Source organism: Zea mays, chromosome 6 (assembly GCF_902167145.1).
Source record: "Zea mays cultivar B73 chromosome 6, Zm-B73-REFERENCE-NAM-5.0, whole genome shotgun sequence".
Lineage (NCBI taxonomy): Eukaryota > Viridiplantae > Streptophyta > Magnoliopsida > Poales > Poaceae > Zea > Zea mays.
This window is the reverse complement of record NC_050101.1, coordinates 112,564,799-112,590,400: the sequence shown is the minus strand read 5'-3', so window position 1 is coordinate 112,590,400 and position 25,602 is coordinate 112,564,799. Positions and strand designations below refer to the sequence as shown.

The 25,602-nt window shown below is 42.4% G+C and overlaps 3 pseudogenes; all 3 read left to right on the top strand.

The window, feature by feature from the left end:
* The first annotated feature begins 3,321 nt into the window (after positions 1–3,321).
* Positions 3,322–15,427, top strand: LOC103631290 (uncharacterized; annotated as a pseudogene).
* Positions 15,428–18,418: 2,991 nt separating this feature from the next.
* LOC103631289 (uncharacterized) lies at positions 18,419–20,965 on the top strand (annotated as a pseudogene).
* Positions 20,966–22,789: 1,824 nt separating this feature from the next.
* LOC103629775 (transcription factor GAMYB-like) lies at positions 22,790–25,146 on the top strand (annotated as a pseudogene).
* Positions 25,147–25,602: the final 456 nt, after the last annotated feature.

The window sequence follows — 25,602 nt, the reverse complement described above, 5'->3', positions numbered from 1 at the left end:
TAGCTAAAGGAAAAGCATTTGAAATAGGGGGAGAATTTTCAAAATCTTGAAAATGCTTTTAGAAATCATATTATTATTATACCATTGGCTATTTGCAAAAGAATTTGAAAAGACTTTTCCAAAAGATTTGCAAAAACAAGCTAAGTGGTGCAAACGTGGTCCAAAATGTTAAACTAGATCAAAGCAACCATGAATACTTAGAAATACTTTCAATTGGTTCAATTCAAAGTAACTTATGCACATCTGACAAATTACAAACTAGTTACATTTCTACACTTTGTATTTGCTTTGGTTTGTGTTGGCATCAATCACCAAAAAGGGGGAGATTGAAAGGGAAATGGCCTCAATATTTCCTATAATCGATTTTGGTGTTCCGCATCCATCACAAACCATATGGACTAACTAGTTTGGTTAGGGAATGTTTTTATCAGGTGCATAAAGTTCACATTAACGTATAACGAAAATGAGTTGGGGGAATTCTACAAAGTTTAGAGCATACAAGCTTTGGTGCAGCCAGTGGATAACCAGACATTGTCCGGTGCCCAGGTAAAAGGGAAATGTGCCCTTGAGCAATTTCTATAATGTTTTGGGGATTAAGTGCCCAACACGTTTAACTAAGTGCCCATGTGCTAAACAAAGTGAGAAGTGCAAATCAAGGCAAAAGGTACGTTTCTAGACTTAGTACATTGTTTTGAGTACTAACATATTTTGTCTAAGTGCTAGAAATAGGGAAGAAAGAATTGGAAAAGACTTGGCTCTGTGCAGCCAACTCCAACTTGGCTTGGCACACCGGACTGTCCGATGGTGCACCGGATAGTGTCCGGTGCGCCAGGCTGGTCCGCGTGAAAAGGCCGCTCTCGGGACTCGACGGCGGCGTACGGCTATAATTCACCGGACTGTCCTGTGGTGCACCGGACGGTCCGGTGAGTCGTCCGCGGCGAACTCATCACTCTCGGGAAACAGAAATGGCGACGTGGCTATAATTCACTGGACTGTCCGGTGGTGCAACGGACTGTCCGGTGAGCCAACGGTCACCAGCGCAACAGTCGGCTGCGCAATCCGCGGGTGACGCGTGGCCCACAGCAACGGTCGGTTGGGCACACCGGACTGTCCGGTGTGCACCGGACAGTGTCCGGTGTGCCAACCGATCCCGAGGACCAACGGTCGGATGCGCCAGTAAAGGAAGGAGATCGTGCACCGGACAGCTACAGGGACTGTCCGGTGCACCACCCGACAGAAGGCAAGTTTGGCCTTCCAAGTTGGCCTCCAACGACTCCTAGCTGCCTTGGGGCTATAAAAGGGACCCCTAGGCGCATGGAGGAGTCACCCAAGCATTCACTAAGCATCCTAAGACTCCAAGACTCCAACTTCACGCATTTGATTCTTTGTGTTAGTGTTTTGAGCTCCATTTAAGTTGTGAACTCCATGTGTTGCATTTCGAGCTCAAGTCGTGATTTGTGTGCGTGGTTGTGCTGTGTATTTGAGTCTTGTGTGTGTTGCTCTTCCCAACCTTACTCTTGTGCGTTCTTTGTGATCAATCTTGTAAGGGCGAGAGGCTCCAACTTGTGGAGATTCCTCGCAAACGGGAAGAAGACTAAGCAAGAAAGTCGTGGTATTCAAGTTGATCACTGGATCACTTGAAAGGGGTTGAGTGCAACCCTCGTCCATTGGGATGCCATAACATGGAAGTAGGCAAGTGTTACTTGGCCGAACCACTGGATAAAATCGCGTGTCTCTTGTGTTGCTCCTCTCTGTGATTATTTGTTCACAAAAGCTTGCTTCAAGCTACTTAGTCGTACTAACACTTATAACTAAGTTTTGTGGCTATTAGTGTTTGATTTTTACAAGATCACCTATTCACCCCGCCCCTCTAGGTGCTCTCACCAGACCGAATCACCTCACGAATTGGCCGCTCTCGGGTTTTTCTTAGAGCCACTCCACTAAAATTCACCAGACTGTCTGGTGCACCACCAGACTGTCTAGTGAGCCAATGGAGCAACGGTCAAGATCGCCCAACGGTCGACTGCGCTGACTGAAGAGCAGAAGTCAGAAGTCAGACTGCAAAGTCAAAACACACTGGACTGTCCGGTGTGCCACCGGACTGTCCGGTGTCACAAGAGGCATAAGATTTCAATGGTCAATAGTTCCAAACCCTAACGGTCCACTGACGTGGCACGCACTGGATAGTGAACAGTGCAGTGTCCGGTACACCACCGGACTGTCCGGTGTGCCCATCGACAGCAAAGTTAGCCAACGGCTAGGAAGTGGTTGGAGGCTATAAATACCCCCCAACCACCTCCATTGAAGCCATCGAAGCTTTCCTGCCTTCACATTCAATACTAGAGCAAAGGCATACACTCCAAGACACAATCAAAGGATCAAATCCTCTCCAAGCTCCAAAATCAAATCAAGTGCTTAGTGACTTGAGAGAGGGTGTTTTATTTTTCTTTTGTTGCTCTTGTTGCTTGGATTGATATCTTCTTCTCACTCTAATCTTTCTAAGTGCTTTGTAAAGCTAGCAAGAGACACCTAATTGTGTGGTGATCCTTGCGGGGTCTTAGTGAGCCGTGTGATTAAGAAGAAACACTCGATCGATCTAAATGACCGATTGAGAGAGGGAAAGGGTTGGAATAGACTCGACCTTTGTGGCCTTCTCAACGGGGAGTAGGTTCTTTGGAACCAAACCTCAGGAAACAAATCACCGTGTTCATTTGTGTTGATCTTCATCACTCGATCTGTTTCTCCCTCTCCTCTCTCTAAAAGTTCCCTTGCTCATATTATTTTGAGTTTGCTCCCAAAGTTATCCACACTGATTAAGCAACTCATAGCAAGAGGAACTATCTTCGGCACTCTGGATTCAAGATAATTTATTTCTAGCCCTAACACTGGGTGAAATGTGTGTTCAATGTTTATAATTTTCAGGTTTCTCCTATTCACCCCCTCTAGGAGACTTTCATGTACTATAAACCTTATAAACATGGGAGCAGTCCACCATGCGGCCGCTGTAACGATTCTATGGCTTCTCACCTTTCCGCCCCCGCCATGACTTCCACTGCCCACCCCACCGGAGTTGATTTGCTACGGCGACGAATGCCTGCAATCTAGGGTCCTGTTCATATCAGTACTAATTTTATTTGATTGGATTAGATCAAGATTCTAATTATCTATCTAGATTACTATTAGATTTTACTTTATTGGATTGGATTGGATTGGTTGTGGTGAAATTGCTACAATCGGTTCGCTTAATTTGATGACTTCGCTCTATTCGCTTAATTCTTTGTAATAGATTAAAGGAGCCCCAGCTTTCGGAGGACGACCCAGCTGCCGTCAAAGTTCAAAATCAAAATGACGGTGTTGAGGGTGGATGAGAACCCTGCACCAGATGGAGAGAAATCTTCCCTGGACGATGAGTACGTCTCAGCCGACGATGAGCACGTTGATGATGAAGACAAGGAGACCGATAGCGTCGGTGACTACGAAAACCCCAGTAGGACGTCCCAGCTAAAGAAGGCTCCCTGGTCGCTCAAATAGGATATGCGTCACAAAGAATAAGCCGAGGTACACGGCGCGAGGAACTAGAATAAGGTGCGGCAGAACGTCAGGCTCAATCGTTGTGGCAAGAGTTGTTGTCTCTGCTGGACCAACCACCTCAGGCCCAATCTGAAGAAGGAGCCTTCCAACGATGAGGAAGAGGAAAAGACAATCAAGTTTCACATCTGGTGGGGCTCCAAGTGGGACATGATGGCCTCACATGTAATTGCTGCGCTCGCTGTTCTACTGCAGTTTCCCGCTTCCTTCGTGCATTTGCATTGAGAACTTCCTTTTCTGGTATCTAATATTGGGTTCTGTATCTAGTCTAACCCAGCTTGCTTTGGAATAAGAGGCTACAATGTTGCACTTGCTGCTTTTCTGCTTCTATGTATTTTCGTTCACATTTTAGCAACATCTACTATGTAGTCATTATCCTCACCTTTGCATTTCTCTTTAGATAATTCATCATTTGTCATTTATAAGTTTACCTTTTTCTCTCTCCTGGATTATCCTTTAATAGGTTAATCAATATCATTACCTTTGCATTTCTCTTTGGACAATTCATCATTTGCCATTTATAAGTTTGTTTGTTTCTGTTGGGGACTTGTTCTCAAATGCTATGAATTAAGAACAAGGCAACATAAAATGTTAGATGTTAACGCCCTTCGCCCATGAAACAATATTCCCTTGAGGATAATGAACCATGGACGAAGGTTGATGAGAATATAATTACGAAGGTTAAGTCTTCGTAATTAAATTCTGATAGATGATATAAGATAACATAAAATGAAGGGTATGAAAAGATAAATGAATCATAAACGAATTAAATTGTATTTATCTAATATATTGAATTATTGAATACAATTATACCTCTGCCTTGACAAAGATTGGTTCCCGAAAGATGCGATTACAATTGCTAGAATGCATGAACAGTAAAGGAATATTGTTCACTATTTATAGGCACAGGACACAGCCTGTGAGGAATTACAATTATGCCCCTCATAAAAGTTTACAACATTGACCCAGGCCTTTATGGACTAAAAGGTCATTCTATCTTTAAGTCGGTTTGTAATACCGAAGCTTCATGAAGAGGAACCTTCGGCCATCTCACACAAGCAGCTTCAGCCGAAAGCCGCTTCTTCCTAGAAGACCTTCGGCGACGAAGCATAGACCCAACAGTAGCCCCTTTCGCGGTGCTAGATCGTTTTTCGTAACGAGCTTGATCCGTGAAAAAAGTCTCTTAGGCTTCGGGAGCCGAAGGTCCAAAAAACACCTTCCCTGAGCTCGTTGTCGAGAAACGATTCAGTTTCCCAGCGCGTAGCGGTCCCACCGTGCAGAGTTACTGTTTGGTCTTTGCGGTCCACCTTGCAGCGAGTGCGAGCGGGTGCCCGCCTGGTGTAAAAATCCTGGCGCTTCGCCTTCTCACCTGCAGTACTATATAAACAGACGAGTAGGTGTGAAGTTACCACAACATTCATTGCTATTTGCACTGTTTTGCTGCCAAAATTTTTAACCATCGCCGAAGCTTAACTCTCGGAATCGAACGAAGCTCCAGTTTGAAGCCTGCTTCGTCAGAAGAAAAAACTTGGGAAGAAGAAAAAAAGTATTAAATTTTTACAAATTCAGAATTAAATGGCCAGAGTGCGTTCTACCGCTAGGGTTGAGCGTGAGGGGGGCGAAGCTGAAGGTTCGGAGACTGTTCCCATCTCCGAAGCGATGCAGAGGTCCGGACTGGTAACTTCGGAAAAGATCCCCAGTGATGATGCAGAACAGGCAGAACAAGCAATTGCCGAAGCAGAAGAAGAAGATATTGAGGAAACTGATCCCGAAGACGATTATCGAATTGCCATGCCAAGCAAGCCCAGCCATTTGGACTTCGGAAAGTCTACTGTTTCGAAGGCTGATCTCTCCAAAATGGTAAAGTCGGGCTTTTTCAATGAGAATCAGAAGAAGATATTACGCTTCGGGGGAGAAGAAACTACCCTAAAGCCAGAGAAGGATGAAATTGTCATTTTCAAGAGCTTTCTAAAGGCTGGATTAAGATTCCCCCTACATGGGATTATTGCAGAGGTACTGAAGAGGTTTGGTATCTACTTTCATCAGCTGACTCCTAACGCTATTTTTAGGCTTAGCGTTTATATCTGGGCCCTCCGAAGCCAAGCGGTGGAGCCGTTTGCGGACAGCTTTTGTCGAGTTCACGAACTGCACTATCAGACGAAGGCTAGAAAAGATGGACTGCATGACAATTTGTGTTGCTATAATTTTGCTTACCGGAAAACCACAAAGTTTCCTGTAATCAGCTACCGAAGCAAATGGGCAGCAGGCTGGAAGTCAGAGTGGTTCTATGTCAAGATTGATGACGACAAGGAGAAGCTTGTGCAAAGTCCACTTGAACTAATCTTCGGAGAAACCCGCCCCCATTGCAACATGACACCGGAAGGTCCAACTCAAAAAGCAATGGATGAATTCAGAATTATTGCAGAGCATATCAGTACAAGAGACCTGGTTCAGGAGTTTTTGGCTTTCAAGGTTTTTCCTAGTTTAAAAGAATGGGAAATGCCGAAGCTAAAGGGGAAAAGAAAGAAGGTGAACTTGTGCGTTTACATTACTATTTCAAGTTTAAGAAATACTTTAAAACACCTTGCCAAGAGTGGCTGGATACAATTGAAGTAATGTGTAATGAAATACTTGGCAACTACTCCAAAAAAGAAGATCAATTGATGACTGCAGCCTTCGGCACCCGTCCGAAGCGAAGACTGAATCGAGTGCTGGACGCCTTGGGTTTTGAATACCCTGACTATGAAAATCTGAACAAAGGTGCCGGAGGCCAGAAAAGGAAAAGGATAACTGAAGCCTTAAATGAAGATGAAAAAGAACCTCCGAAGAAGAAAATTCCGAAGAAGAGGAAAGTGTCTTCTCTGAAGCGAAAAATATCCGACAAAGAGGAAACCCCCGCATCACCCTCTGCCACTGATGTGGAGGCAATTTTGAAGGTAATGACTGAATCCCTACCTGCGAAGCTAAGTCCATTGGGGCCTCAACTGACAAAGTTTTTTCAGAAGGAAAAGGAGCCCGAAAAAATGAAGAAAACGACTAAAGTAAAGAGACAGAGGATCATCGGTGTGACAGAGGTAATTGACAAGACACCGCCAAGAGCTTCAGCTCAGAAGGCACCAGCGGCTGAGGAAGGGACAGATATTGAAATCACACCTTCGGAGATCGCGGCTGCCGAAGCTGCCTCAGCTGAAGATTTGAACCTGGAGAGCACAATCGAACACATTGACAAAATACTGCTAGACATGGCTGCAGAAGAAGCTACCACCGCCGCCGAAGAGGCCGCGGCCGCAGCGTCGGGGAAAGGGAAGGAAATTGCTGATGAAGCTTCAGAAAACGAAGCCTTCATGTTTCAAAATTTAGTTGGAGAAAAATTGTCAGAACCCGAAATAGAAGAGCTTAAAGAGTATGCCAAATCTTGCGGGTACAAGCCAGGAGCACTCCTCTTCGGAGGTATTGATGATGAGAAATTAGATTGTATCCGAAACCAAACTAGAGCCAAAGTTATCGGTACTCTGTCAAAGAGTATCGGTTTTCCGAAGCTAGAAACGGACATTAGTCGCTACCGACGACAACATATCGTTGGTAGTTTATTTTATTCCAATTTCAAGGTGAACTACTTTTCCCTTAACTTTTATTGTTTTTAATAATAAAAACATGTCTAACAAAGGTTGTTTTCGTGCAGAGTATGCTGTTGAGCAAAGCCTTGAAAATGCAGCAAGATTTTGAAGACAAGAAACACGAAGCTATAATTGAAAATTTAAAAAGCAAAATAAAGGAGCAATCAGATGCTATCGAGAAAAAGAACTTTGAGCTCCAGGCAACCGAAGGTTTATTGGCGGAAGTCGAAGCAAAAATAACAGAACTGAACACGAAGCTTCTCCGCCAATCTGAGCAGTTTGAACAAGAAAAGCAAGAACTTAATACAAAACTTGAAGCCGAAGCTCAACAAAATTCAGATTTGAAAAAACTATTGGCGGGCCTTCAAGAAAAATGTTTGGAATTTAGCAACAGATGCATTCAACGACTAAGAAAAATTTTTCACTCAGTTGGAGCCAGCAGTGAGAAATTCACCCCCTCAGCTGAAGATTTATCGAAGACCTTCGAACATATTGAGGGTGAAATTGACGAGCTCGACGAAGTTATAGCTGGGCACGGTGACTTCTGTGCCTGGGTAGCTTCTCGGGGCACTGCTGCAGCCTTCCTAAAAGCTGGCTGCGATCACGGAAAGATTGTCAATAGGCCCAATTTCACTTTATCACCATCAATCCTAGATGACATTCCTGATCTCGCCCGAAGTATTTCCAATAGATTTGTGAAAATGATATGGACAAAAGGCGGACGAGAAAAGGCTGGAGACGAAGCTCGGAGTCATCTTGAACCAGTAAGAAATCATACCTTGTGCTTACCTCTTCCTTCAAGCTCAATTTTGACTTACAACAACTTAATTCATGTAGAATGACGAAGCCGAAGCCGATGATTGAAAAGAATGACGCCGAAGCTAAGATCCCCCGAAGATTAAGTAGGTGTAAACTGTAGACAGACTTAGGAAACTTTTGAGATAACTTTTGTAAATGTAACTAAACTTGTCTTTAATGAGTTCTGTTCATACCTTGTATCATGCTCTTACCCTTCCATTAATGTATGTGAAGTGCTTTGTTGTGGACGAAATTATCTTTTTTGAGCCGAAGGCGAAAAAACACCTTCCCTTCTTTTCGTACACAGCGAAGCATAGAAAACAACATTTCCTTTTCTTCCGAAGCTCTCCTTTTTGTACGCGAAGAAGCTCTTCTCTTATGCCGAAGCAATTACTTATGCCATGATGATGATTATCCTACATATGCCTGGATGAATGTTTATGAATGCAAATGCTATGATGTAATGTGATGTGTGAATGAATGTCCAAACACATATCCGAAGCTATACTCTCAGCCATTATTTTCTTAGAAGCAATCACACATCAGCTCTGCATTCCCTTAGGAACGACTTTGGAGCTTCTTCGCCTTTTACTTTCGGCGTAATCAGCGTTGACTTTTCGCTGTAAGCTCTGCATTCCCTTAGGAACGACTTTGGAGCTTCTTCGCCTTTTACTTTCGGCGGAATCAGCATTGACTTTTCGCTGTAAGCTCTGCATTCCCTTAGGAACAACTTTGGAGCTTCTTCGCCTTTTACTTTCGGCGGAATCAGCGTTGACTTTTCGCTGTAAGCTCTGCATTCCCTTAGGAACGACTTTGGAGATTCTTCGCCTTTTACTTTTCGGCACTCGATGGTGCGTTCTCAGCTTTTACATTTACATCTTTGGGGGATTTTGCTCTTATAAAGCTAAAAAAGGAAATTACATGTGATGGCCCCATTAAAAACCTTTCTCCCCCTTCAGAAAGGAAAAGGGTGCCATGAAAGAAAGAAAAAATAAAAAATATAAAAAATTACATCAAATTATACATAATATCGCCGAAGCTCATCCGCATTCCAAGATCTGGGAATGTCGTTGCCGTCCATATCCTTCAATCTGTATGAACCGGGTCTTGACGAAGATACTACCAAAAAAGGTCCCTCCCATTTCAACTGCAACTTGCCCACTGTATCTGGGTTAGCTACTCTCCGAAGCACCAAATGTCCTGGCTCAATATTCTTCAGCCGAACCTTTCTATCACGCCACTTGATTGTTTCGGCTTGATATTTATTGATGTTCTCCACAGCTTGAAGTCTGATCCCTTCTATAGCATCTTTTTCAACAGAATGATCAGCTTCAGGATCTGACTCTGCCGAAGCTACTACTCTTATTGATCCAGTTTTAGCTTCCTCCGGAGTTATTGCTTCGTCACCAAACAATAATTTGAATGGGGTAAAGCCTGTTGACCTTGATGTTGTTGTGTTGTGGCTCCATACCACTTTGATTAGCTGATCTGGCCACTTTCCCCTGGGTTGGTTGAAAATTAACTTCATTATTCCTGTCATTATGATGCCATTGGCCCTTTCAACGAGTCCATTTGACTCCGGATGCCTGACTGATGCAAAATGGATCTTCGTGCCGATTTGATCACAGAATTCTCTGAAAGTTTCGGAGTCGAACTGTGTTCCATTATCTACAGTGATGGCCTTTGGTACTCCGAAACGACAAACAATATTCTGCCAGAAAAACTTTTGAATGGTGGCCGAAGTTATTGTGGCTAAAGGCTTTGCCTCAATCCATTTAGAAAAATATTCGACAGCCACTACAACATATCTTAAGTTTCCTTGGGCCGGTGGTAACGGACCTAACAAGTCAAGACCCCACCTTTGCAATGGCTAGATGGGTTGTATCAGCTGAGATAGAGACGAAGGTTGTTTTTGATCTCTTGCACATTTCTGACAACCTTCGCACTTTTGAACTAATTCCGCTGCATCCGAAGCTGCCTTCGGCCAATAAAACCCTTGACGAAAAACTTTTCCAAGTAACGGCCTAGATCCAATATGAGATCTACACAAGCCTGCATGTATTTCTTTCATCAACTCTATGCCTTCGGCTCTGGATAAACACTTGAGTAATGGAGCACAAACTCCATGCTTGTACAACTCCCCTACTATCATGACATATGGACAAGCTCTTGCCTCTATCCTCCTGTTATAAGTTTCATCATCTGAAAGGAAATTACCCTGAAGGTAAGAGATGATCTCAGTTCTCCAGTCTTCACTATAAACAGGAGATATATTGAGGACTGCTCTTTCAAGAAGTTCCACTGAAGGTGCTTTTATTGTTTCGAAGAACACATCCGAAGGTAAGGGCAGCCCCTGTGCTGCTGACTTAGCTAGCAAATCAGCATGCTCATTTTGTCCTCGAGGGATATTTTTGACAGAAAATCCCTCGAAGGAAGCTTCAATTCTTCGGACCGTGTCTAGATATTTTTCAAGCTTCGGATCTTTAGCCTTGCAACTCTTGTCGATATGACCCGAAACAACCTGGGAATCAGTTTTAAGGATGGCCCTTCTGATTCCCATTGCTTTTAATTTCCGAAGGCCCAAAAGCAGGGCTTCGTACTCAGTAATATTGTTTGTACAACTAAAATCGAGTCTTGCCGCATAACAAGTTTTAACTTTGGATGGTGAGACCAACACAGCGGCTGCTCCTGCTCCGAAGGTTCCCCAAGACCCATTGCAAAACACTGTCCATACTTCGGCATCTTTATTTGTTTCTTCATCCTGAGCCCCTGGCGTCCAATCGGCAATGAAATCTGCCAACGCTTGAGACTGGATCGAAGATCTATGCACATAATCAATGCAAAATTCATTGAGCTCTGCAGCCCATTTTCCAATCCGTCCAGTAGCTTCTCTATTTCTCATAATATCCTTCAACGGCTGCGAAGAAGGAACAACAATATTGTATGCTTGAAAGTAATGCCGAAGCTTCCTGGATGCCATCAAAACAGCATATAATACCTTCTCCAATTCTGTATAGTTTTTCTTTGACACACTAAGAACTTCAGATACGAAATACACTGGAACCTGCTTCTTGACTTGGCCATCAAGCTTCTCCTGGACAAGTGTTGCACTTACCGCTGAGTGCGAAGCTGCCACGTATAACAACAAAGGAGCCCCTGGTGTTGGTGGAGTTAATGTTGTTAAATCTATCAAATATTGCTTCAGTTCTTCGAAGGCTTTTTGTTGGCTTGGTCCCCATTGAAAGACTTCGGCTGATTTCAGCACTTCGAAGAATGGTAAATTTCTTTCTGCTGATCTGGATATGAATCTATTGAGAGATGCCAGCCTCCCTGTCAATCTTTGGGCCCCCTTTTTTGTAGTTGGTGGCTCCATTCGAAGTATAGCTTCAATTTTACTTGGATTAGCTTCAATTCCCTTTGTTGAAACCAAGCATCCAAGAAATTTCCCCTTCTTTACTCCGAAGACACATTTTTCTGGATTCAACTTTAGGCCAGCTTGTCTAAAATTAGCGAAGGTCTCCTGCAAATCAGCAATGTGATTTTCTTGTTTCGTGCTTTTTACAATGATATCATCAACATAAGTTAGCACATTTCTGCCTATCTGAGACTGGAGAACCTTCGCAGTCATTCTGCTGAAACTTCCTCCAGCGTTCTTGAGCCCCTCAGGCATCCGAAGGTAACAATATGTTCCACTAGGGGTTATGAAACTGGTCTTCGGCTCATCCTCCTTCTTCATCCAGATTTGATGATAGCCTGAATAACAATCAAGAAGACTCATAAGCTCTGACGAAGCTGCTGCATCAACTAAGGAGTCTATCCTTGGCAATGGGAATTCGTCCTTCGGACAAGCCTTGTTGAGATCCGTAAAATCGATACACATCCGCCATTTGCCATTGGCCTTTTTTACCATAACAGTGTTAGCTAGCCATTCTAGGTACTTTACTTCTCTGATAACTCCTGCACCGAGGAGCCTTTTGACTTCATTCCGAGCACCTTCGGCCTTGTCATCAGACATCTTCCGAAGCCTCTGCTTTCTGGGTCTGAAGGACGGGTCAACATTGAGCGAGTGTTCAATAACATCCCTGTTAACTCCGCAAAGATCATTGGCTGACCATGCAAAAACATCTTTGTTGTTGAACAAAAACCTTATCAAGGTTTTCTCCTGTTCTTCGGATAATTGAGAGCCCAACAGCACCTTTTGCTCTGCTATGTCCTCACATAAGAGCATGGGCTTCGGCTGATCTGCTGAAGCTGCTTTCTCCCTTCTGAATTTATACTGTTCACAAGCTTCAGCTCCATCTATGTTATGGATTGCTTTTGAGTCAGTCCAGTTTCCCTCGGCCCTTCTGGCAGCTTCTTGACTTCCATGAATAGCAATGGGTCCTTGATCCGAAGGTATCTTCATGCAAAGGTAAGCAGGATGAAGGATTGCTTCGAAAGCGTTGAGGGTGCCACGACCAATAATTGCATTGTAAGGGTATTCCATGTCAACAATATCAAACACAACTTGCTCAGTTCTGGTGTTGTTGACGAATCCGAAGGTCACTGGCATGGTGATCTTGCCCAGTGCTACAATCTGTCTTCCTCCGAAGCCACAGAGAGGGTGTGTAGCATCATGAATCTTATCTTCTGGCTCCTGCATTTGTCTGAAGGCCTTAGCAAATATGATATCAGCTGCACTGCCTGTATCAACCAAGACATTGTGGACGAGAAACCCTTTGATAACGCAAGAAATAATCATAGCATCGTTATGAGGAAAATCCTTGAGCTGAAGGTCCTCCTGGGAGAAGGTGATTGGAATGTGGGACCACCTTGACTTGATGAAGGGTCCCTGCACTCCAACATGTTGTACCCTTCTCTGCGCCTCTTTCTTCTGTTTTTTGTTGGCTGGTTCTGAGCACGAACCACCTGTTATCGGGAGCACCAGCTTCGGGGCCGAAGCAGCTCCAGCTTGATTGTTGAACGAAGCCATCAGCTCAAAAAAGTGGAAGTGAGTTCACCGGAGGTGGGCGCCAATGTTGGGGACTTGTTCTCAAATGCTATGAATTAAGAACAAGGCAACATAAAATGTTAGATGTTAACGCCCTTCGCCCATGAAACAATATTCCCTTGAGGATAATGAACCATGGACGAAGGTTGATGAGAATATAATTACGAAGGTTAAGTCTTCGTAATTAAATTCTGATAGATGATATAAGATAACATAAAATGAAGGGTATGAAAAGATAAATGAATCATAAACGAATTAAATTGTATTTATCTAATATATTGAATTATTGAATACAATTATACCTCTGCCTTGACAAAGATTGGTTCCCGAAAGATGCGATTACAATTGCTAGAATGCATGAACAGTAAAGGAATACTGTTCACTATTTATAGGCACAGGACACAGCCTGTGAGGAATTACAATTATGCCCCTCATAAAAGTTTACAACATTGACCCAGGCCTTTATGGACTAAAAGGTCATTCTATCTTTAAGTCGGTTTGTAATACCAAAGCTTCATGAAGAGGAACCTTCGGCCATCTCACACAAGCAGCTTCAGCCGAAAGCCGCTTCTTCCTAGAAGACCTTCGGCGACAAAGCATAGACCCAACAGTTTCTCTTGCACCATCCTTTTAATAGGTTAATCATTGCTATGATATTCACATATGCTTGAGAGCTCATGCAGTTATCATATCGTTTAACACTTCGAAGGTGTTCTTGTACTTTTTAGGTTGTTTTGTCTCTTACTAGATCTTAGCCTACATGACCTTTAAGATGCCAACACCATTGTAGCTGTAGTTACTTTTCAAGATGCCATACTTGATGTTGATGTTCATTTTACCTATGTATTTTGATCATGGCACATGCCTCGAACCTTGCTACCTGTTGCTTTACTAACTTGATATGTGTGGCCAAGTATCCCTTGTTGGATTGTTGATCGCGGTGGAAGATGTTGAATTCTGTAGTTAAACGTGTACAATGTCACATTATATAACTATTCCATGGCTAGTTATGGGAAGTAGATATTGATGCTACTTTTAACTATTCTGATAAACTGAAATATCTTTCATTTGTGGTTTTTCTATTATTTGTATTTTGAAGGCATTTCATGTTATTTTCTTATTATTCACTCACAGTAAATTTACCTTGAATTTGAAAATCATTTTCACTAATTCAATTTGACCTTGTTTGACAATAATGATTGTGTTTATTTCAGTTGTCTGGCCACACAGATAATGAAATAAAAAACTATTGGAATACCAGAAAAAGGAGAAAACAGAGATGTGGTTCGCCTCTGCATCCAGAATATATGTTTTCTTAGGTTAGTCATAAAGACATGGAATGTGAAACTCCTCGAGAGTCACATGGCAAGAAACGGTCAAATAAGTGCTCAAAAGAAAAAGTTGCTGATGTGCAAGAACTTGTGGAGGAGTTAATTGTATTTGAGCACCTTGACTATGGTAAGGATATAATGTTTCCAACCAGACCTTTGAAACACCATGCATCTACTGGCAGTGTGCAAATTCCTGGTGACATTGGGAAAACCTTGAACTATGTAATGACAAAAACCAGTTGGTGCCTGTTGGTAGTGCCATTGGTAGTGGCTATCCAGTATATGGTGGTAGACTATCTACTTCAGGGACCATATTTAGTTCCATTCAGACGGAGATCCCTTCGATCCAAAGTTCTAGCTATAGCCCAAGTAATGACTGGTTGGCTCAATGTCCTTCGGCTTGCATTGAGCAACGGATGCCAATGGAATGCAATACAATATCTCAACCAAATGCTTACCTTATGGTGCATTCTTCTTCAACTATCTGTGCCCCTAAACATGAGGGTTGTTCTGAAACTCAAGCTCCAGACTTATGTTTAGGTAAGTGTGTTAAATGCTTTCTATCATCGCAATATTGTGAACTTGGTATGCAAGACTTACTATTGGTGTTTATAGGTTCATATGTTGTTTTCGATCCCAGCTAGTGTTATCCAGTTGCTAGTTTTTCTGATCTTGGGATCCCAGATACACCACTAACAGCAGTTTTATTGAATGATATAGCACTAGCAAGTTTGTTGAATGTTAATTTGAAGGACCATTCACATCTCAACCGGTAGGAACCTACGAATGATACATCACTAGGAGGAGAAAGTTAATTGAATGCTAATTTGAAGGACCAGTCACATCTCAACTGGCAGTAACCTAGGAATGAGTCATCACCAGTAGCAGGTTTATTGAATGCTAATTTCGAGGAGCAGTCACATCTCAACTGGCAGGAACCTAGGAATGAGACATCACCAGAAGCAGGTTTCTTGAATGCTAATTTGGAGGAGCAATCACATCTCAACTGGCACTTGCAGGAACCTGAGCCGTGGACTGATGGAGACAAATGTTTTGACCAATGGTTTGATCCTTGTCACAAGCCTGACTTCCCAGGTTCCTGAGCAGCAGTTTCCTCTACTGCACAACCATGGCCAGAGCGAGCAGCAACCATGATATTCTTGTCCTATCGTTTTGTTTGAACATCACCAACTCTTATGTTGTTAATTTTGTTTGGTATGAAGACCTAGAGTGCCTGAACTTCAAATTCATTTGTTTTGATGTGCTGGGAGCATCTCAACTCCTTTTGAGAGCATTTATTAGGACTTGGGACACAATCTCCAGCCATCTTTTTAGTGTTTGTATTGCTACCGTAGTTACTTCGAAGTTATTAATCAGCCAGCCGTCTTGTGGTCTTTATAGCTATGGTGGTTTTGTTTAACTGTGATTGTTTGAGTTTTGTATTCTGTGGTTTTAGTTAATTTAGACCTGTTTGGATTTATTTGGTAGCCGTTAATAGTTAGCCAGTTATTAAATCCCCGCTTTTGTCCTGCCCAATCGCCTTTTTGTACCTCATTAATTTTATTTCACATGGCCATTTCTTTATTCAATCAACAAGTTGCCTTGGTCACCCAAATCAAGTTTTCATATTAAAAAAACAGGTAGATCTTCTCATAAGCTTGACGGGAAATAATATGTTGGAATTGCTTAGCATGAGGATGTTGCCATGTTTCATGACATATGATGGTATTCATGGTTCACCAATATACCATTGGGCTCAGGAATGTCACACTTTCAAGAACTTAGAGCTTCTGTACATCTAGAGTTCCAAATACATTTAAGTTATTAATCTGAGTCAAACAATGTACACCACAGACCTAATCATAAAAGGCCTCCACGCCCCCAAAAGCAAACCTACCATTTCCTGCCTACACATTTAATACTAGAGCAAAAGCATACACTCCAAGACACAATCAAAGGATCAAATCCTCTCCAAGCTCCAGAATCAAATCAAGTGCTTAGTGACTTGAGAGAGGGTGTTTTGTGTTTCTTTTGTTGCTCTTGTTGATTGGATTGCTTTCTTCTTCTCACTCTAATCTTTCTAAGTGCTTTGTAAAGCTAGCAAGAGACACCTAGTTGTGCGGTGATCCTTGCGGGGTCTTAGTGACCCGTGTGATTAAGAAGAAGCACTAGACCGGTCTAAATGACCGATTGAGAGAGGGAAAGGGTTGTAATAGACTCGGCCTTTATGGCCTCCTCAACGGGGAGTAGGTTCTTTGGAACCAAACCTCAGGAAACAAATCACCATGTTCATTTATGTTGATCTTCATCACTCGATTTGTTTCTCCCCTCCTCTTTCTCTATAAGTTCCATTGCTCATATTGTTTTGAGTTTGCTCCCAAAGTTATCCATACTGATTGAGCAACTCATAGCAAGAGGAACTATCTTCCGTACTCCGAATTCAAGATTATTTATTTCTAACCCTAACCCTGGGTGAAGTGTGTTCAAAGTTTATAATTTTCAGGTTTCACCTAATCACCCCCTTCTAGGCGACTTTCACGTACTATAAACCTTATTGAGAGCACCTAGAGGGGGGTGAATAGGTGATCCTGTAAAATCAAGGACTAAATGGCCACAAACTTGATTATAGATGTTAGTGTGAGTTAATCAAGTTGCTATGAAGCGATCTTCTTGTGAACACAACAATCACCAAGAAAAGCAATCACAAGAGACACGCGATTTTATCCCGTGGTTCGCCCAAGTAACACTTGCCTACTTCCACGTTGTGGCGTCCCAATGGACGAGGGTTGCACTCAACCCCTTTTAAGAGATCCAATGATCAACTTGAATACCATGATGTTTTTATCTTTGAGTACTCTTGCCGTTTGTGAGGAATCTCAACAAGTTGGAGCCTCTCGCCCTTACAAAGTTATGATCACAAAGAAGGCACAGGAGTAAGGATGAGAGAGCAACACACACAACACTCAAATCCGCAGCACAACCACGCACACAAGCCAAGACTTGAGCTCGAAACATAGCACCGGGAGTTCGCAACTCAAACGGAGCCCAATTCACTAACAAAGCGAATCAAATGCGTGGAGATGGAGTCTGGGAGTCTTAGAATGTTTCTTGAAAGCTTGGTCATCTCCTCCATGCGCCTAGGGGTCCCTTTTATTGCCCCAAGGCAGCTAGGAGCCGTTGGAGGCCAACTTGGAAGGCCAATCTTGCCTTCTGTCGAGTGGTGCACCGGACAGTCCGGTGCACCACCGGACAGCCACTGTTCATGTCCGGTGCGTGATCTCCTTCCATATATAGTGCAGCCGACCGTTGCTCCTCAGGGCTGGTTGCCGCACCGGACATTGTCCGGTTTGCAGCCGACCGTTGGAGTGAGCCACGTGTTGCGCGCTGATCGCGCGGACAACCGTTGCCGTTGGCACCGTTGGCTCACCGGACAGTCCGGTGCACCATCGGACAGTCCAGTGCACCATCGGACAGTCTGGTGAATTTTAGCCATACGCCTCTGTCGTTTTCCCGAGAGCAGCCGCTTCACCGTCGGCCAGCCTAGCGCATCGGACAGTCCAGTGTGCCAGGCCTGAGCTAATGTTGGCTGCTCACAACCAATCCTTTTCCAAATTCGTTTCTCTTTTCTCTACACTTGTTATATGCTTTGCACTTCTCACTTTATTTAGCACATAAGAACTTAATCACACGTGTTGGGCATTTAATCACCAAAACATTATAGAAATGGTCCATGTGCACATTTCCCTTTCACTTATAAACATGGGAGCAGTCCACCACACGGTCGTTGTAACGATTATGTGGCTTCTGACCTCTCCGCCCCTACCACGGCCTCCACTGCCCACCCCACTGGAGTTGATTTGCTACAGCGACGAATGCCTGCAATCTAGGGTCCTTTTCATATTAGTACTAATTTTATTTGATTGGGTTAGATCAAGATTCCAATTATCTGTCTAGATTACTATTAGATTTTACTTTATTGGATTAGATTGGATTGGTTGGGGTGAAATTGCTGCAATCGGTTCGCTTAATTTGATGACTTCGCTCGATTCGCTTAATTCTTTTCAGTAGATTAAAGAAGCCCCAGCTTTCGAAGGATGACCCAACTGCCTTCAAAGTTCAAAATCAAAATGACGGTGTTGAGGGTGGACAAGAACCCTGCGTCGGATGGAGAGAAATCTCCCCTGGACGAGTATGTCTTGGCCAACGATGAGCACATTGACGATGAAGACGAGGAGACCGATAGCGTCGGTGACTACGAAAACCCCAGTAGGGCACCCCAGCTGAAGAAGGCTCCCTGGTCGCTCGAAGAGGATAAGCGTGTCAAAGAATAAGCCGAGGTACACAGTGCGGGGAACTGGAATATGGTGCAGCAGAACGTCAGGCTCAACCGTTGTGGCAAGAGATGTTGTCGCTGGACCAACCACCTTAGGCCCAATCTTAAGAAGGAGCCTTTCAACGCTGAGGAAGAGGAAAAGACAATCAAGTTTCACATCTGGTGGGGCTCCAAGTGGGCCATGATGGCCTCACATGTAAGTGTTGTGCTCGCTGTTCCCAACAGTTTCCCGCTTCCTTCCTGCATTTGCATTGAGAACTTCCTTTTCTGGTATCTAATAATGGGTTCCGTATCTAGTCTAACCCAGCTTCCATTGGAATAAGAGGCTACAATGTTGCACCTGCTGCTTTTCTGCTTCTATTTATTTTCATTCACATTTTAACAACATCTACTATGTAGTTATTATCCTCACCTTTGCATTTCTCTTTAGACAATTCATCATTTGTCATTTATAAGTTTACCTTTTTTCTCTCTCCTGGATTATCCTTTAATAGGTTAATCAATATGACCTTTGCATTCCTCTTTGGACAATTCATCATTTGCCATTTATAAGTTTGTTTGTTTCTCTTGCACCATCCTTTTAATAGGTTAATCAATGCTATGATATTCTCATATGCTTGAGAGCTCGTGCAGTTATCATATCTTTTAACACTTCGAAGGTGTTCTTGTACTTTTTAGGTTGTTTTGTCTCCTACTAGATCTTAGCCTACATGACCTTTAAGATGCCAGCACCATTGTAGCTGCAGTTACTTTTCAGGATGACATACTTGATGTTGATGTTCATTTTACCTGTGTATTTTGATCATGGCACATGTCTCGAACCTTGCTACATGTTGCTTTACTAAGTTGATATGTGTGGCCAAGTATCCCTTGTTGGATTGTTGATCACGGTGGTAGATGTTGAATTCTGTAGTTAAACATGGACAATTTTACTTTATATAACTATTCCATGGCTAGTTATGGGAAGTAGATATTGATGCTACTTTTAACTATTCTGATAAACTGAAATATCTTTCATTTGTGGTGTTTCTATTATTGTGTTTTGAAGGCATTTCATGTTATTTTCTTATTCTTCATTCGCAGTAGATTTACCTAGAATTTGAAAATCATTTTCACTAATTCAATTTGACCTTGTTGGACATTAATGTATTGTGTTTATTTCAGTTGCCTGGCCGCACATATAATGAAATAAAAAACTATTGGAATACCAGAAATAGGAGAAAACAGGGATGTGGTTCGCCTCTCCATCTAGAATATATGCTTTCTCAGGTTAGTCATAAAGACATGGACTGTGAAATTCCTAGAGAGTCACATGGCAAGAAACGGTCAAATGAGTGCTCAAAAGAAAATGTTGCTGATGTGCAAGAACTTGTGGATGAGTTAATTGTATTTGAGCACCTTGACTATGGTAAGGATATAATGTTTCCAACCAGACCTTTGAAACACCATGCATCTACTGGCAGTGTGCAAATTCCTGGTGACATTGGGAAAACCTTGAACTATGTAATGACAAAGAACCAGTCGATGCCTGTAGGTAGTGCCATTGGCAGTGGCTATCCAGTATATGGTGGCAAACTATCTACTTTAGGGACCATATTCAGTTCCATTCAGACGGAGATCCCTTCGATCCAAAGTTCCAGCTATAGCATAAGTAATGACTGGGTTGCTCAATGTCCTTCGGCTTGCATTGAGCAATGGATTCCAATGGAATGCAATATAATATCTCAATCAAATGCTTACCTTATGATGCATTCTTCTTCAGCTTTCTGTGCCCCTGAACATGAGGGTTGTTCTGAAACTCAAGCTCCAAACTTATGTTCAGGTAAGTGTGCTTAAATGCTTTCTATCATCGGAATATTGTGAACTTGGTAGGCAAGACTTACTTTTGGTGTTTATAGGTTCAGATGTTGTTTTCGATCCCAGCCAGTGTTATCCAGTTGCTAGTTTTTCTGATCTTGGGATCCCGGATACACCACTAATAGCAGGTTTCTTGAATGATATAGCACTAGTAAGTTTATTGAATGATAATTTGAAAGACCAATCACATCTCAACCGGTAGGAACCTACGAATAATACATCACTAGGAGGAGCAGGTTTCTTGAATGCTAATTTGAAGGACCAGTCACATCTCAACCGGCAGGAACCTAGGAATGAGACATCACCAGAAGCAGGTTTCTTGAATGCTAATTTGGAGGAGCAGTCACATCTCAACTGGCACTTGCAGGAACCTGAGCCATGGGCTAATGGAGACAAATGTTTTGACCAATGGTTTGATCCTTGTCACATGCCTGACTTCCTAGGTTCCTGAGCAACAATTTCCTCCACTGCACAACCAGAGCCAGAGCGAGCAGCAACCATGATATTCTTGTCCTATCGTTTTGTTTGAACACCACCAACTCTTATGTTGTTAATTTTGTTTGGTATGAAGACCTTGAGTGCCTGAACTTCAAATTCATTTGTTTTGATGTGCTGGGAGCATCTCAACTCCTTTTGAGAGCATTTATTGGGACTTGGGACACAATCTCCAGCCATCTTTTTAATGTCTGTATTGCTACCACAGTTACTTCGAAGTTATTAATCAGCCAGCCGTCTTGTGGTCTTTATAGCTATGGTGGTTTTGTTTAACTATGATTGTTTGAGTTTTGTATTCTGTGGTTTTAGCTAATTTAGACCTGTTTGGATTTATTTGATAGCCGTTAATAGTTAGCTAGTTATTAAATCCCCGCTTTTGTCCTGCCTAATCGCCTTTTTGTACCTCATTAATTTTATTTCACATGGCCATTTCTTTATTCAATCAACAAGTTGCCTTGGTCACCCAAATCAAGTTTTCATATTAAAAACAGGTAGATCTTCTCATAAGCTTGACGGGAAAGAATATGTTGGAATCGCTTAACATGGGATGTTGCCATGTTTCATGACATATGATGGTATTCATGGTTCACCAATATACCATTGGGCTCAGGAAATGTCACACTTTCAAGAACTTAGAGCTTCTGTACATCTAGAGTTCCAAATACATTTAAGTGATTAATCTGAGTCAAATAATGTATACCACAGGCCTAATCATAAAAGGCCTCCACGCCCCCAAAAGCAAACCTACCATTTCCTACCTTCACATTCAATACTAGAGCAAAGGCATACACTCCAAGACACAATCAAAGGATCAAATCCTCTCCAAGCTTCAAAATCAAATCAAGTGCTTAGTGACTTGAGAGAGGGTGTTTTGTGTTTCTTTTGTTGCTCTTGTTGCTTGGATTGCTTTCTTCTTCTCACTCTAATCTTTTAAGTGCTTTGTAAAGCTATCAAGAGACACCTATTTGTGCGGTGATCCTTGCGGGGTCTTGGTGACCCGTATGATTAAGAAGAAGCACTCGACCAGTCTAAGTGACCGATTGAGAGAGGGAAAGGGTTGGAATAGACCCGGTCTTTGTGGCCTCCTGAATGGGGACTAGGTTCTTTGGAACCAAACCTAAGGAAACAAATCACCGTGTTCATTTATGTTGATCTTGATCACTCGATTTGTTTCTCCCTCTCCTCTTTCTCTAAAAGTTCCCTTGTTCATATTGTTTTGAGTTTGCTTCCAAAGTTATCCGCACTGATTGAGCAACTCATAGCAAGAGGAACTATCTTCCGTACTCTGAATTCAAGATTATTTATTTCTAACCCTAACCCCGGGTGAAGTGTGTGTTCAAAGTTTATAATTTTCAAGTTTCACCTACTCACCCCCCTCTAGGCGACTTTCACGTACTATAAACCTTATAAACATGGGAGCAGTCCACCATACAGTCGCTGTAACGATTATGTGGCTTCTGACCTCTCCACCCCTGCCACGGCCTCCACTGCCCACCCCACCGGAGTTGATTTGCTACGGCGACGAATGCCTCCAATCTAGGGTCCTTTTCATATCAGTACTAATTTTATTTGATTGGGTTAGATCAATATTCTAATTATCTGTCTATATTACTATTAGATTTTACTTTATTGGATTAGATTGGATTGGTTGGGGTGAAATTGCTGCAATCAGTTCGCTTAATTTGATGACTTCGCTCGATTCGCTTAATTCTTTTCAGTAGATTAAAGGAGCCCCAGCTTTCGAAGGATGACCCAACTGCCTTCAAAGTTCAAAATCAAAATGACGGTGTTGAGGGTGGACGAGAACCCTGCACCGAATGGAGAGAAATCTCCCCTGGACGATGAGTACGTCTCGGATGACGATGAGCACGTTGACGATGAAGACGAGGAGACCGATAGCGTCGGCGACTACGAAAACCCCAGCAGGGTGCCCCAGCTGAAGAAGGCTCCCTGGTTGCTCGAAGAGGATAAGCGTGTCAAAGAATAAGCCGAGGTACACGGTGCGGGGAACTGGAATAAGGTGCAGCAGAACGTCAGGCTCAACCGTTGTGGCAAGAGTTGTTGTCTCCGCTGGACCAACCACATCAGACCCAATCTTAAGAAGGAGCCTTTCAACGTTGAGGAAGAGGAAAAGACATTCAAGTTTCACATCTGGTGGGGCTCCAAGTGGGCCATGATGGCCTCACATGTAAGTGTTGTGCTCGCTGTTCTCCTACAGTTTCTCGCTTCCTTCCTGCATTTGCATTGAGAACTTCCTTTTCTGGTATCTAATATTGGGTTTCGTATCTAGTCTAACCCAGCTTGCTTTGGAATAAGAGGCTACAATGTTGCACCTGCTGCTTTTCTGCTTCTATGTATTTTCGTTCACATTTTAGCAACATCTACTATGTAGTCATTATCCTCACCTTTGCATTTCTCTTTAGACAATTCATCAGTTGTCATTTATAAGATTACCTTTTTTCTCTCTCCTGGATTATCCTTTAATAGGTTAATCAATATCATTACCTTTGCATTCCTCTTTGGACAATTCATCATTTGCCATTTATAAGTTTGTTTGTTTCTCTTGCACCATCCTTTTAATAGGTTAATCAATGCTATGATATTCTCATATGCTTGAGAGCTCGTGCAGTTATCATATCTTTTAACACTTTGAAGGTGTTCTTGTACTTTTTAGGTTGTTTTGTCTCTTACTAGATCTTAGCCTACATGACCTTTAAGATGCCAGCACCATTGTAGCTGCAGTTACTTTTCAGGATGACATACTTGATGTTGATGTTCATTTTACCTATGTATTTTGATCATGGCACATGCCTCGAACCTTGCTACATGTTGCTTTACTAACTTGATATGTGTGGCCAAGTATCCCTTGTTAGATTGTTGATCGTGGTGGTAGATGTTGAATTCTGTAGTTAAACGTGGACAATGTCACTTTATATAACTATTCCATGGCTAGTTATGGGAAGTATATATTGATGCTACTTTTAACTATTCTGATAAACTGAAATATCTATCATTTGTGGTGTTTATATTATTTGTGTTTTGAAGGCATTTCATGTTATTTTCTTATTCTTCACTCGCAGTAAATTTACCTGGAATTTGAAATTCATTTTCACTAATTCAATTTGACCTTGTTGGACATTAATGTATTGTGTTTATTTCAGTTGCCTGGCAGCACAGATAATGAAATAAAAAACTATTGGAATACCAGAAAAAGGAGAAAACGGAGATGTGGTTCGCCTCTCCATCCAGAATATATGCTTTCTCAGGTTACTCATAAAGACATGGACTGTGAAACTCCTGGAGAGTCACATGGCAAGAAACGGTCAAATGAGTGTTCAAAAGAAAAGGTTGCTGATGTGCAAGAACTTGTGGATGAGTTAATTGTATTTGAGCACCTTGACTATGGTAAGGATATAATGTTTCCAACCAGACCTTTGAAACACCATGCATCTACTGGCAGTGTGCAAATTCCTGGTGACATTGGGAAAACCTTGAACTATGTAATGACAAAGAACCAGTCGATGTCTGTTGGTAGTGCCATTGGCAATGGCTATCCAGTATACGGTGGCAGACTATCTACTTCAGGGACCATATTCAGTTCCATTCAGATGGAGATCCCTTCGATCCAAAGTTCTAGCTATAGCCCAAGTAATGACTGGTTTGCTCTTTGTCCTTCGGCTTGCATTGAGCAATGGATTCCAATGGAATGCGATACAATATCTCAATGAAATGCTTACCTTATGATGCATTCTTCTTCAGCTTTCTGTGCCCCTGAACATGAGGGTTGTTCTGAAACTCAAGCTCCAAACTTATGTTCAGGTAAGTGTGCTTAAATGCTTTCTATCATCGCAATATTGTGAACTTGGTATGCAAGACTTACTTTTGGTGTTTATAGGTTCAGATGTTGTTTTCGATCCCAACCAGTGTTATCCAGTTGCTAGTTTTTCTGACCTTGGGATCCCGGATACACCACTAACAGCAGGTTTCTTGAATGATATAGCACTAGTAAGTTTATTGAATGTTAATTTGAAAGACCAATCACATCTCAACTGGTAGGAACCTATGAATTATACATCACTAGGAGGAGCAAGTTTGTTGAATGCTAATTGGAAGGACCAGTCACATCTCAACCAGTAGGAACCTAGGAATGAGACATCACCAGAAGCAGGTTTCTTGAATGCTAATTTGGAGGAGCAGTCACATCTCAACTGGCACTTGCAGGAACCTGAGCCGTGGACTGATGGAGACAAATGTTTTGACCAATGGTTTGATCCTTGTCACATGCCTGACTTCCCAGGTTCTTGAGGAGCAGTTTCCTCCACTGCACAATCAGGGCCAGAGCGAGCAGCAACCATGATATTCTTGTCCTATCGTTTTGTTTGAACATCACCAACTCTTATGTTTTTAATTTTGTTTGGTATGAAGGCCTTGAGTGCCTAAACTTCAAATTCATTTGTTTTTGATGTGCTGGGAGCATCTCAACTCCTTTTGAGAGCATTTATTGGGACTTGGGACACAATCTCCAGCCATCTTTTTAATGTCTGTATTGCTACCACAGTTACTTCGAAGTTATTAATCAACCAGCCGTCTTGT